At 38.8% G+C, this 14017-nt stretch overlaps 1 protein-coding gene across 1 annotated transcript in view; it reads left to right on the top strand.

Moving 5' to 3' along the window:
- Positions 1 to 1926: 1926 nt before the first annotated feature.
- The window catches only part of LOC102218453 (protocadherin-1-like), a 125835-nt gene continuing 113744 nt past the window's right edge, over positions 1927 to 14017 (top strand). Inside the window, exon 1 of the mRNA XM_005803611.2 lies at positions 1927 to 2550. The gene's annotated coding sequence lies outside the window, so the exon portion shown is untranslated. The remainder of the gene's footprint in view (positions 2551 to 14017) is intronic.

Below are 14017 nucleotides of genomic sequence, written 5' to 3'. Positions count from 1 at the left end.
GCAGCAGAACATAGCTGCGGGAAGACAGAAAATCAAGTTTTCTCCGGAGTGCATTGCTTTAGGCTTTCCTTGGTGGCACACCCCACAATGCTCCTGGTCCGCTGCTTTATGCTTAAACAGATATGATCACAAACGTCAGTGTTTATGGGAGGGAAGGAAGAGTTACTGTTGCATAGAATGGATTTTACTCCCCGCTGAGCCATGTTAATATATAGCCCTGGGCAAAGCAATGTTTTTGTTTTCCTCTGTTTTGTTATTATTTTTACACACTTCTGCAGTTTTAACTCATAATGTCAGATATGACTGGTATTTCAAACTAACATGTAACTTTACATTTAGCGTATTCCCAATTTGTCATCACTGAGAAGTGTTCATTATAGTGTGCAATGGGTGCCTCCAGAAAATGTTGTAAATCTCGATATTTTAAAATAGTACCATTAAGCTTTATTTTGAAAGGCTGGTTTAGCCTGGGGTAATGTTGAACCTGCTTTTGCAGGAATCCACTTCATGCGATATGAAGGTTTTTATTTTTGAGTGTAAGGTTATTTATTTTTTAGTTCTATCTTACTTTAAAGAGAGGACACTTCATTTAAAGGTGGGGAAGTATGTAGATGGTTGAGTAAATATCTTTAAGCTCTATTTTGAAAGGCAAAACGTCTTTTTATCACCATTTCAGCCATAGCTATTGAAACATTGCAATTTTGAAACTTTCATTTTGAGGAACAAAATACCAAAAAAACTCAATTTTCAACGCTAGTTTAGTACATCTAATAATACCTCTGCAACAATGGAAAACATGAAATATTGAGGTTTTTAATTTTGAACAGTATTTTTAAACTTTATTTTGAAAGGCCAACATACTTTTTTCATCACTGCTTTCACTAACTATATAGTGACTGTATATTTACAGTCATCAACAGTAAATATTCTCACTTTTATTAATTAGTGGTGCAAACCATGCTTTAAAATAATCTTAAACTTGCAAATTCTACTTTTGCAAATATTGACACTATTGAACAATTAATTGAAATTGTAAGAGCATTGAACATTTCGAGCAACCTTTGGGCTGTAGAATCTTTTTTTTTAATAACTGCAAAGTGTTTGTGTTGAAATGTTGATCTTACTGTACAGTATTTTTTTTTTATTATTTGTTCTGTTTTAATAAATTCCATGTTTTAATTTCCTGTCACTTTTGTTGCTGTTGCACAGAAATTACCCCAGTGTGGGACAGTCTGGGAAGTTCCGCTCTGCAGTTTGGCTTTCGGTACTGTCTTAATTCAATCAAATTCTACACTTGCAATAATTTTTTACATAAATATAGATAACTATAATAAATATTGAAGTTTTTGATTTGAAGGAAAATTAATTAAATTAATCTTTGGCACCGGGGTCAGGTCATTTCCGTTTGACCACACCCCTGACACTATGCTGTAATGCGTGCATTAGTATAGCAACACCTCCATTCCATTCCTCTAATTTCCCCCACCAGATACTTCCTGTCTTTCTTATCGGAAGCGCCTGAGGGTGGCGCCAAATGAATAAACAGTGTCCAAGCAGCTCCCATGTTAGACCACTCATTCCTACATGTAATGCATATCAACAAGTAAACTGTCAGTGCGCGGCCTACCTGTTACACCAGGGTGCATTTCCTTGTTGCAGAAAGGAATATAATAAAGAGCTCACGCACTGATTCTACGACGCACTCATTTAATAAGGTGCATTCCCGCCCCTATACCGATGTGACCCACTTTGATGAGATATTCTTAAACTGTATGGAATCGCTGGGATTTTTTTCTTCTTCTTCCTTTTACTCTGGGCACACAGCTTTGGCTCATAATGTGATGTTGAGTGTGAAGTTGCTGTGTGTGCTGTGGTGGATGTGGGAGCCCCACCTCCTCCCACGCTCCGATGAGTAGAGAGAGGCGGCAGAGAGAGACGGGAGGAGAAGAGAGCTGGGGAGCAACTAACATACTCACAGTATCTCATCACTTGCTCTCTGGAAATGCTTCAGATGGGCTTCTTATAGTAGCTGCAAAAAAGAAAGAAAGAAAACGTTGCAGAAATGCAATTCCTGCCGCTGCCGTTCAGACATCCTGTGCGTCCTTAAGAGTGCGTGTTGAGCTCCGGAGAAACTTGGACCAAAAGGAATGTGCGTATTTTGGCAGGGAAGATGCTTTTATTTTCTTCGTCTTCTTCTTTTCCTACATTTATTTTGAGGAATGAAGATGGCCATACGGAGTGAGAATCTTCATTTAGGTTTGTTTTGAGAGAGAGAGATAAAAAAAAAAAAGACAGCCCCAGCTTTCAGACGAACTGCTGCACTTTAACTTCCCCATAGAAGGAACAGCTGTCCGTTCTGCGAGATCCATCAGACGACGGGCTGGGCGCAGGATCCCCTCAATTTGATGAAGAAAGTTCTGATTTGCAGCTCGGTGGATTTTTTTTTAAGTGATTCCTTGACGGAGGTTTGAGGGTTGGAGACCTGCCTCTGTGGACATACAGGCTGCCGACGAGCTGCCACAAACGCTTACGCACAAGTCTCTGGCTCAGGTATTTATAATATAACAAAACATACGTTTTTTTTTCCTTTTAAGTTTTTATTTTCCAAATGAAGTTCCCCTGGCGAGGTTTCGCATTTGCTTTCTAGCCGTTCGATACGCTTCTAGTAAGTGCCACAAGTTGTCCACCGTGCGGTGAAATGAGCTGCAGCTGGTTGGTGTTACAGGTTGATAAGATGCTGTGCTGATGGAGAGAGGCAGCAGTCCAGATATGTCACCCACATTCAGCATCCGCCGCATGATTGATTAGACGATGCATTTCAATTAAGACACATCCGAGGAGATCCAACTTCCAGCCTCCAGTGAGTGATGGCATGAAGTCATTAAGTCTGCGTATCAGCGCACTTGAGCGACATTACGAGTGCATGCGCTTCAGTCTTCAATCCGATGGGCTGATTGCATTTTTATAATACCATTACGGTTCTGTGAAGCAGAAAATGCGATCCAATTGTATCTCCCCTCTCTCCTGTGATTTTCATTTATTTATTTATTTTTTGCTCCGATCTAGGCGCAAACACCACACTAATCGCCATCATTAGTGATTGGGGGGGGGGGGGGGGGATCTTAATTTGGCGCTCTTTCCCCGTGCAAGGCAGTTTTCTGCGCATATTAATAAAAAGCCGCGTGATAAATAGAGTCGAGTGTAGTTTTCCTACGGAGGGGGTAGGCATCGCGCTCGTAATTGGGAAGAACAGATCTTTGATCAGCGCATCCTCGCTGCTGAGAGTCAGGGGTGTTGTTCTTTCCTCGCCACTCCACCGACCACCAGGCACATTTTAATAGTCTGTGAGCCACATAGTGATAGCGGTTCAAGTTCCCATATGGACTGTAGGCGAGTCTTCAAAGCCGTTCAAACAGAGAACAGAGCAGATCAAACCAGGACAGTAACCCACTTCCCCCCCCCCCCCCCCCCCCCCATTGCCTCAAAGTAAGTATCTATCTATCTATCTATCTATCTATCTATCTATCTATCTATCTATCTATCTATCTATCTATCTATCTATCTATCTATCTATCTATCTATCTATCTATCTATCTATCTATCTATCTATCTATCTATCTATCTATCTATCTATCTATCTATCTATCTATCTATCTATCTATCTATCTATCTATCTATCTATCTATCTATCTATCTATCTATCTAATTTATTTATTATTTCAGGTGCCATGCTTGTCAATATTATTAGGTATTCTTTAGTGCTCGTTACAGATCTTAGTGACCCAAATCATAAAGGGTGTGTTAAAAACATAGTTATGACGGAAAATAATTTGAGTTGTAACAAAAAAATGTGCATTCGTTGCAATTGGTGTCATTGCAAAATTTTCCAATAATTTACCAATAATATGTTAAGTTCTTGTCAAACCCAGGACCTTCTTGGTGCAAAGATACAGAGCTAACAAGTGCACAACAGTAACACCAACAGCAAAACAGCCTAACGTGCTTAAAAAAGACTTTTATTGACAAGCAATTGCATTTGGACAGCAAATAGACCCCAATTTTAAAACTCTTTATAGAGCATAGCTTGTCCGTAATGACTGTTTGACCAAACCTTTAATCAAAACGTGACTACTGAAGACACTAGCTTGAGTTAACCGCTAAGCAAAGAAAAAGGCTAATGTTATAAATGAAGGAATTCCTTCTCTTACCTGAGGCCATGTTTTAAATCTTGGGGGAAAAGCCAGTGAACACAGAAAAAGAATTTGAATATGCATAGAGAGAACACACATATTTTCCGGGGATATTAAAGTTAATATTCAATATTTACCAATGTACTTTATTGTCTGTCCATATTGACTTTATGACCAAATGCTTGGTGAAAGCATAAACGTTGGACTTAGCTAGCACTCAGTTGAGCTAACTACAAGAATAAATCTATCTATCTATCTCTCTATCTCTCTCTCTATCTCTCTATATCTCTCTATCTCTATCTCTCTCTCTCTCTCTATCTCTCTATCTATCTTTAGCAGCTATAAAGTACAGATTTGTTTTAATCAGGATAAAGAGCCCACATTTAATTGGGCAGCTTTACAAGCAACCAAGCCGGTGACTATCCATTGTTTTTAGGGGCTCTGATGGTTTTTGGGGTCCTAAGCAGTGGCTTAGTTTGCTTCTGCCTCAGTCCGACTCGGTTCTGGTCTGTGTAAGGAAGCAGGAATATGAATACCATGAACTGTCATTATGCACATTCTTCTCTTCACAGAATCATGTAATGTCTGATTGCAGCCTCTTTGATCTCAATGTAGTTAATAGGATTTTTTTGCATTTGATTGCAGCGCCCCTCCATCAGTGCTTTTTTGTGTGGCTCAGATTACATCTAACTGAACGAAATGGCAATGCACCTAGCAAATATTCTCCAACCAAAGGCCATCACTTTCTCATTACTACAGGGCTGAGGGGGCCAGGGGGAGGTTCTGCTCTCAGTCCAAATGTGCAGCCATAACATTTTGCAGTAAATTCTATTGGACGGATCAGCTGTTTAAGGGGGACCCATAGCTTCTGATACTACCCATCATAAATCATGCAGGTGGGAGGGTAATGGATTTTACCTGTTATACTAGCTAAAGGCGCAGAGTCAGCCGATACATCAAACCACATCAGTGGAGAAAATCATTAAATCACCCGTTATCTCTCCATGCTGGCTAAGCAGCGATGAGCACATCCTACAGGGAGAATTCGCGGCCTTGATTTGTTGCATGTAACAGGTGAAGACGCAGGTTGAGCCAGGGGGTTCGGCTTTGCTGTGGGATTAGAATCACCTCTTGCTGTTGTTGCAAAACAGGGCAAGGCAATGAGATCAAAGTAATCTATTTATTAAAGGCTGCCTTTTATTATTTTCCTTCACGCATGCTACATCATCTACGGTGACGCCTCAGTTCATTCTGCATTGGAGTTTTTTTCTTTTTTTTTGTTGTCGTTATTCTTCCTGGACCCGAGGAACCGACGTAAAGAGCAAATGTCACCCAGTCAGTCACTGGGTTGACTCAGGATGTACACTGTCGGTCTCTATGGCAACCAGAGCAGACATGCGCAGCAACACAATTACATTATTCCTCCGTGTTAACTATCTCCATTTTGCATATTTAGTAGTATAACACACATTTAATAAGCCACTAACTTGCTTTTTTGCTTCTCAATCCGGAAAAATGCTTTAGATCTTCAACAACCCTTTAAAATAATGCAAAACATTTAGCTTCACAGCCTAAGTCTTTATGCCGCTTAAATGAAATAAAAAAATGATGGGAATTACACTTGACTGATGATGTGTTTGATTTTCAAATGTACTACCTGATGAAATACATGAAGGCCCTTACTTTGTCCCTCTGTGATTTAGTTGGAACTCCATTGGTTGAATCAGATTACACATCTGAATGTAATAATCAGCACTAATAATAATAAAACGGCATTTCTTTTTTTTTTCTTCTCATGGTGAGATGATTAGCTTTGCCTGGAAAACATCATTTCCAAACACTTTTTGACAGCTGCCTGTAGTGAAAAGGTTTTTGTAGCAACACACATGTGGAGGTGTTTTAGGAAAGTCGACCCAGAGTCAGGATGAATGAGCAGGAGCTGATCCTCAGCAGGGCTAAAAATATTTCTGTTTTCCTGTGGCTAGTGTAGGAGTAAGCTTAGCATGTAGTAAGTTTTTCACAGGTCATTGCCACGGCGGAGTTTGGTAACTTGAGCTTCATTTGTGCAAAGAAGCAGGCTCTCCCGAGAACAGCCACACACTTAGAGGTGGCGCAGGGACGTTGACTCAGAACATCCCGGCGTATGACGTGTTCTCGTGAACAGTTAGGGTCAGCCGGGTGGCGTACGGTGTGTAGATTTCATCTGGGGCAGGGTAAGTCTTTCACCTCCTTTACAGTGACAAAAAAAAAATGCAACATCAGTACTGGCTGAGCCTTTATGGAAAAGGAGTGGTTGCTGATTATGCTGTCTTTGAAAAGCAGTGACAGAAACTGGTAGATCTGCAAGCTAAGGAAGAGCTCAGCAGAAGAGACAATAGAATGGGATACAGAAAAGTGCATCATTGTTTGCGCAGTTTCTCTTTAAATCATTACAACTTTCTCAAAATCTTCTCTCCCTTTTTATTTAACCAGTGAAATCTTTAGTCACACACACACACACACACACAAATGTTTTTGCACAAAGCTCTTTCTCTGCTGGAGAATTGAGGATTTGCTGTGGATTAAGGCATTTTAAGTATTTTCTGAACTTGGTGTTTGTCTCTATGTAAAATAAATGATGATTGAAAATATTTATTTACATTTTAAATTGTAAATGCTGTGCTCATTGTTTTCTCACAAGTAGTTTGAAACTCTGTGACTAAAACTAACTAGTGACCACTCACAGCTGGAAAGCTATTAAAAACAATTATTTTTGCGTCTTATTATATTATAGTTTCTAAAGAGAGATCAAAATCAACCAAAACAGGGAGAAGCTTAATAAAAATGTGGCATTCTAAATCCTAAAGGATGCCTTTCTAGTCATGGTACGGTCATCTATGTTTTAGCTTACCAGACTAAAAAACAAATAATATAGACTAAGCGGCTTCTGAATGCAGATGCTTCTTTAACAGACAAGCTGCCCATAGCTTGCCATAATTAACTCTAAACCACTTTTATTTTAGCACATAATGCCTGGCGCTCCTTTACTTTCTCCGCCACGACTGTCTGAGATTTTTCAACTGAAAATATTTTCGTACAGCAATCTTTGTCTTTCTTGTAAGCATTTTGCGGATGTCTTTCACCCAATTCACTGGCATAGCACAGTCTCATCACTCCGGCACTTTCTCTGACATGCCTTTAGAATTTCTTTGAAATGACAAAACAATATAACAGTACTTTTTCAAGGTTTTAAAATGATAACATCTTCAACCTTGATATTAGTAACAGGCCCATGCCTCACTTCTACATTACACTCTCCTAAAGCCTGAATGTATGACCACACAATGGTTTTGTAAGAAACAATAAAATATATATTTTTTCATTTATCTTAAAATTGTGAAGGCATATTTGTTTATCCGCAGCTACGCTGAGAATGAGTCACAAAGATGTTTCTCTATGGAGTGGCCTTGCAATAGTTTCAATAATCTGGATTTTAACAGGTGACATTCTTGAATCTTGGCAGTTATAGTCAGCTTTAAGTCCCTTCTTATACTTCTTTCCTCTCTGAAGGCAACAATCCCATCATGGAGTTTGATGCTGTTTTTGAAGGCCTACTTTCATACAGTGTTGTGGGATGCCTTCGGTTTTCCCTCTATGTTGAAACCATCTGGACTGTTGGCTGATCACACCATGTGGCTGTTTGCTGAGTGCTGCTTCAGAGCTAGAGTTAAATTAATATCCCTGCTCAAACTGTAGATTGCTCGATTGTATTAGAAGTGCTACTTCCTGAAATATTCCTCCATCTCCTGGTCACATTAAATGAGGTGTTTCGATAAGTACATTTCTTGGCATTTTCAGCATTAAAAAGTAAATAACAGCATTAGCAGAATGGTAAATAGTGATGGAAAAACAATTAATACTGGCTTTCTGGAACCATAAGAGCTTTCCAAAAAGACAACACACTGTTAACAGAAAATGCATCACTTTTACTGCATTTGCATTCAGTTTTTTTTTTTTTTTTTTTTTCAAATATTACTCAGATCAAGGTTTCCCTGTGGTGCAGCAACAAAAAAAGTTTTGGTAGAATTTTCAATTCACAATGGGCTGTTCACTGATGGCAAAAAAGTGTTTGTTTTTTTTCTTACCACTGCTTCTGGGCATTTTCAGGTTGAGTTTTGAAAGCCTTAAAATGTTCTCCTTTCTCCGTCTTACTCCTCCTGAATATTTTTAAATATTTTGCCTTGCATGGCAGGCATTGTGCCCATTATTATACATTTTATTCAAGTGGAAGCTAAGACCTTTACTTCAAAATTCACTATGAAACATTTGATTTAAGGGGAGTTGTCAGGGTTCTAAAAAGACAAACACATTTGCGGTCCATGGAATAACTTACCTCTTGGTCCTCTTTTTGATTTTATGCTGATTTGTGATCGGCCCGAATCAGCTTGTAAGTCTTATGGGTCTCCACACCATCTGGGCTGGCAGATGATAACCAAGCTTTTCTAAGGGAAAAAGCGCTGAGAAGCAGGAAACGCCACTCCTGGTCGTATTCAGCACTTCTAACTTCTGAATTGTTTTTGCTCATGTAGCGAACTTTTGTGAGACATATAGCAGGTCTAGAAGTCTGACACGATTCGGCAGAAACCAGCCTCAATAGAAATTCTCTTTACTCTCCGAGTGCTTTGGGGAAAAAAAGAATGTGATACTTTTGAAGCTTTTGGTCTAATGTTCATAGGTATAAAACCTGAAATAAAATGTCAGACATAGTTTCAGTGAAACTCTACTGTAAGAAACTCTTGCTATGTGGTAGCATGTTTCACTAACAACATTAATTTTAGCATTAATGTAAACAAAGAAAAAGAAAACACCAATTCACTGGGCTGCCAGGCACAGAGCCATCTGGAAGACAGGCATGAGGCCAACTGGAAGGCATTAAGTCATGAGTGTCATCAACCATAACAATCATGTCACTATCAAAGCATGCCTGCTCATGTTAGAAGTGGCTGTAATAGCTGAGGGACAGTTCCAGCTAAACAAAACATAATGAAATCAATTAGGGGTTTTATGTCTAAATGGCCATTTTGTAAAGAACTAACCTCAATAGTCAATATTAAATAAAAATAGAAACTGAGGAAGAGATATTTTAAAGCTGCAGTGTGTCATTTTTATAAAGAACATGTTATTCACATATTTGTTAAAACCACCACCATGTCGTGACATTATGATAAGAGGTAAAATGTGAAAAGAGCGATCTTATCCGACTCCTCCCTGTGTGACTATTGCCATCTGAAGAATTGCATCACTCTTGACCAAAAATAACCAATCAGAGCCAGGAGAACGGTCTTAACGCTGTCACTCGTCCTCATGTACTCACTGCTAAATGTGCTAATACTGGAGAAACAACTTAGCATTACAGCAAAACCATTTATCAGTGGTGGCTGTGCTAACTAGCCCAAGCATTCACAACAGGATCTGTTGACAGGGAAAAACTGTAGTGATATTAGAGAGGGCAAGGGAAGAAGGAGCAACTAAGACCTGCCGAATGTCTCTGATTGGTTGTTTCTAGTTAGCCCTGGGAGCATTTGGAGAAAGCAGAGGAGCTTGATATTTGTCTCAGATTATCTGTCTCGTACGATATTGTCAAGACATAATAACAGATTCAACAAGTATGTAAAAAATAAATAAATAAATAAAAGTTAAGTACTGGAGCTTTGGGAATTACAACATTTCACTTGGATGCGAGCGCCGCATTTAACTTTGTGAGGTGGAAGCTGCTGAACTTTCACCTCACAGACGACCCCGCGGTTTTAGAAGCTCAGATACTAATCTAACGATTCGTCATTTGCAAACTCTGTTGAAGTAAAGTTGTCGACACTGACAGTAGCATGAGCATGAGCAACACCATCTCAGCTGCAAATACATCTTCAAATGCAAAGATGTTTTTAAAATTAAAAGCAGAACCTCTGACGTCCAAACCTGGAAAAACTCAGAAGAACCCCCAATCAAACATCTCTTGCAGATTCTTCCTAAAGCTAAACAAGCAAGGGAAAAAGTATATTTTGACTATGTCTAATTCAGTGCAAAAGAAACAGCAGCTCTAAAATCTTTTTGTTTACATAAGGCCTTTTATTTCAAAATAGGTTTTGGAAATTATTGCTTTTAATTTTGTTGGGAGGTACATACAGATATAAGCAACACTTCACTCTACCAACTGTGACAATTTCTAAAATGGTGTCACGAGTGTTACAGTGTCAATAATAATGTTAGTCTAAACTACAGGAACTGTTTTTCCACAGTGTCTTTGCTGTGTTTGTTATTTTGCCTGTCTGTTCCTCATGCAGTCTTGAACACACACACACACACACGCACACACACACACACACCCACCCCCTCACAGCCCTCACCATTCACACAACATTGACTAGAGGTCTCCCCCCACAAATGTAAAAGCTTACACATCAATACATGAGCAATTAGTGCATCAATACCAGCACTTCCAATTTCAATGTATTCAAAAGGAAATGGGATTTCTCATCGGATTTCTCTGTATTTGGGCTTTGGTGTCTAATAATAAACATTTTATTCTTCTCTAGCTTGTCATTTCATGTAAATGGAGAAATGAATTTTACTTAGTCTGCTTCAAGTGGTTGTACAGTATACACATATTTACAGGTACATCCCAGATAAGAATAATGATGATCAGTTTTATATATTTTTTTCAGTATGTGAAACCTATACATTACAGAGATTCATTACATGTGTGATGAGAAAAAAATATTTCAAGTCTTTATTTGATGTATTTTTGATGATTATGGCATACAGACAATAAAAACCCAAATTCAGTACCACAGAAAATTGGAATATTACATAAGATCAATAAAAATAGCATAGGATATTTTAAACAGAAATGTCAAGGTTTTAAGAAGTATTATTTTAAAGCACTCAATACTTGGTTGAGCTTCCATGTACATAAATTACTGCATCCATGCAGCATGGAGGGGATTAGTCCATGGTAGTGTTGAGGCGTAATGCAAGTTGACGTTGCTCTGGTAACTTAGATACAGCACTCTGTGAATAACTAGCTTCTTTAACATTGACTTGTTGTGGCTTACTCTGTGTCAATGATTGTCTTCTGGATATCTGTCACGTCAGCAGTCCTACCCATGATTACATAGCCTACTGACCCAGACCGAGAGATCATTTAAAGACTTCAGAAATCTTTGCAGGTGTTTTGAGTTAATTAGGTAATGTAAATGTAGTCCTGTGAGTTTCCAGTATTTAATCTTTTCACAATATTTAAATTTTCTAGGATACTGAATAGTCAATTTTCATTATCTTTGAGCCATGATCATTAAAATTACAAGAAATTATTGCTTGAAATGTTTAACAGTATGTGTTATGAATCAAATATGAGTTTCATTTTCTAAAGAGAATGTGAGATAGAAAAACATTTAACTTTGTCACAGTATTCTGTTTTTCCACATGTACCTACATATTAGTCCACAAAATATCACCTAACTCACGACTGCTTTGAAACTCATTTGGCTTAATGTAAATTGGGAAGTGGGGAAGAAGGCATGACTGCAGTGTTAAAAAGAATTTAACACTGCAGTTTTTCTAATCATGTAAAGAAGGCGTAGCTCACAACAGTTGAATTGAAATCCATGACTGGAATTAGGAAATATGTAAAAAGCATTTTAAAAAGAAGCAAAAACAAGACATCTAAGAGTGCATCCAAAACTGGTCATAGTTTGAAAACTACTGTGTTAACACATAAGACATGCACTGATTACACAGCTCTAACCTTTCTCCACATATTCAGTAAATGTTTTCACTCATGAGTCCTGAGGGGAAACACAGGAGTCCTGTGTTGGAGTACCCCATACTCCAATAGTTCTGTGGTGAGAGCTCTTGGAGTATGGGGTACCGGGCCCCTTGGTAAGGGCTGTAGGGTTCCAGAGCTTGGTTTGCATTGCCAGCAATAGGTTTGGCTCATTGCCATTGAAAGTCCACCAAGGTTCCTCTTTGTCACTGATCTATTTATAACCTTTATGGACAGAAGTTTTTGACACAGCCAAGGTGTTGAGGGCATCCATTTCTGCTTTTAATGATGATTTGGTCCTACTAGCTTCATCAGATCATGATTTCCACCTTTTGCTATAGCAGTTCGCAGCCGGGTGTGAAGCGACCAGGATGCAAATCAGTGTATCCAAATCCGAGGCCATAGTCACGAGCCAGAAAAGGGTAGAGAAGTATCTTTGGGCCAGAGACGAAGTCCTGCCCATGTGGAGGAATTTAAATAATTCAGGGCCTTTTAGGGTGTCTGATCTCTCCCTTATACAGTAGATAGGATGTGAAGCTTGGCCATATGGGAGGGACTCAGAGCAGAGCCACTGCTTCTCCACATTGAGAGGAACCAGTTAAGGTGGTTCAGACATCTAGTTAGAATGCCCCCTGGATGCCTCCCTGGTGAGGTGTTCCGAGTTTGTCCTATCAGGAGATGAGCCAGAGGAAGACCTAGGAAGCTGTAGGAACTGTAGCTGCTTCTCCATTGTCAAGTCTCACTACAACCAGTTAATGGTCTGTATCCATTACAGTTGGCTCCTCACTGTTATGAATATAGGCCTGAAAGTGGGCAGATTGTGAGCATGGCAGAGATGTGGTTGATGTTAGCAGCAACACTCATCAATGGAAAATCTCAACATTATGATTTTGATGAATTCATTTCTCATAGAAATTCATTGCTTACCCAAAGATAATGAAATACTGTCAATAATTGGAAAACCATATCCAGACATGCACTTTCTTTAAAAGAAAACGACAAAAAAAGAATAAAATGTGCATCACACCACACTAAAATCATGTACCTCTGGAGTTTCATACTGGCCAGCACAAACTATATCTCCGACAAAACATTGACCGTACCTACACACTTTCTTGCTTCTTTATTGTGTGCCTTTTCTTAAGACATTTGCTACTTGCAAGACTGCAAAATCATGGTCATTCATATCCAAAAACGAAAACCACATTTTCAGCACAGATGTTCCTGGTAGCAAAAGTGCTCACTAAATTCTCTCTATGTATCACAAATAAGCCATCACAAATCTACTTGACAAATTGTTGTAAGAAAGTATTTTTTTCTTGTCAAGAAATAATACAATCTGTTTACTGCAATAAATCTTTGCATTAAGAGGCTCTTTTTGCTTTCAAAAACATTGCTTTAAAATCACTTATCTGCTCAGAAAACAATTAAAAGGTTAATTGTAATGTATCCATGTTTTACCCTTTTAAGCCTTTTGATTTTCTTGCTAAAATATGATAGCCTAGAGCCTTTAATGGGCTATGCAACCTTTAATTTTCCTTTATTTTATCAGCTCAAGTAAAAACAAGGAAATTAAATGATTTTGTTAAGATACTGGCGAAGCAACAGTATTGACTATGGATTGGTCTAGCCTGACTAATCCCTCAGCTGTAAGAGCGAGTATTGATCTGTATATTCAAACAGTGCATCACTAACATGAACCCACTGTATTACTCACAGCAGGCACTGAAGGCGTCAACCTGAACAACACGTGACGATTGTTGGTGGTACACTCCCCTGATGCACTGCATATGCAAAGCGGTTAAAAAATGTTTCCACCATTAAGTTTTCCAAAGCACCAGACCATGATGCTTAACCTCAATGATTTGCTCCTGTTTCAATTACCCATAACACACAAACTCAAACACACACATAGCTCACACAGCTCCCACACTCAATGTCTAATGGTATAATACAGAAATAATGAGTCTCTCTGGTTGTGAGATTTCGTATTATATTTTTATTTGATTATTCAGCTGAAACAATC

Source organism: Xiphophorus maculatus, chromosome 11 (assembly GCF_002775205.1).
Source record: "Xiphophorus maculatus strain JP 163 A chromosome 11, X_maculatus-5.0-male, whole genome shotgun sequence".
In the NCBI taxonomy this organism is placed as follows: Eukaryota; Metazoa; Chordata; class Actinopteri; order Cyprinodontiformes; family Poeciliidae; genus Xiphophorus; species Xiphophorus maculatus.
The sequence above is the reverse complement of the archived record's forward strand: the minus strand, read 5'-3'. Positions and strand labels throughout refer to the sequence as shown.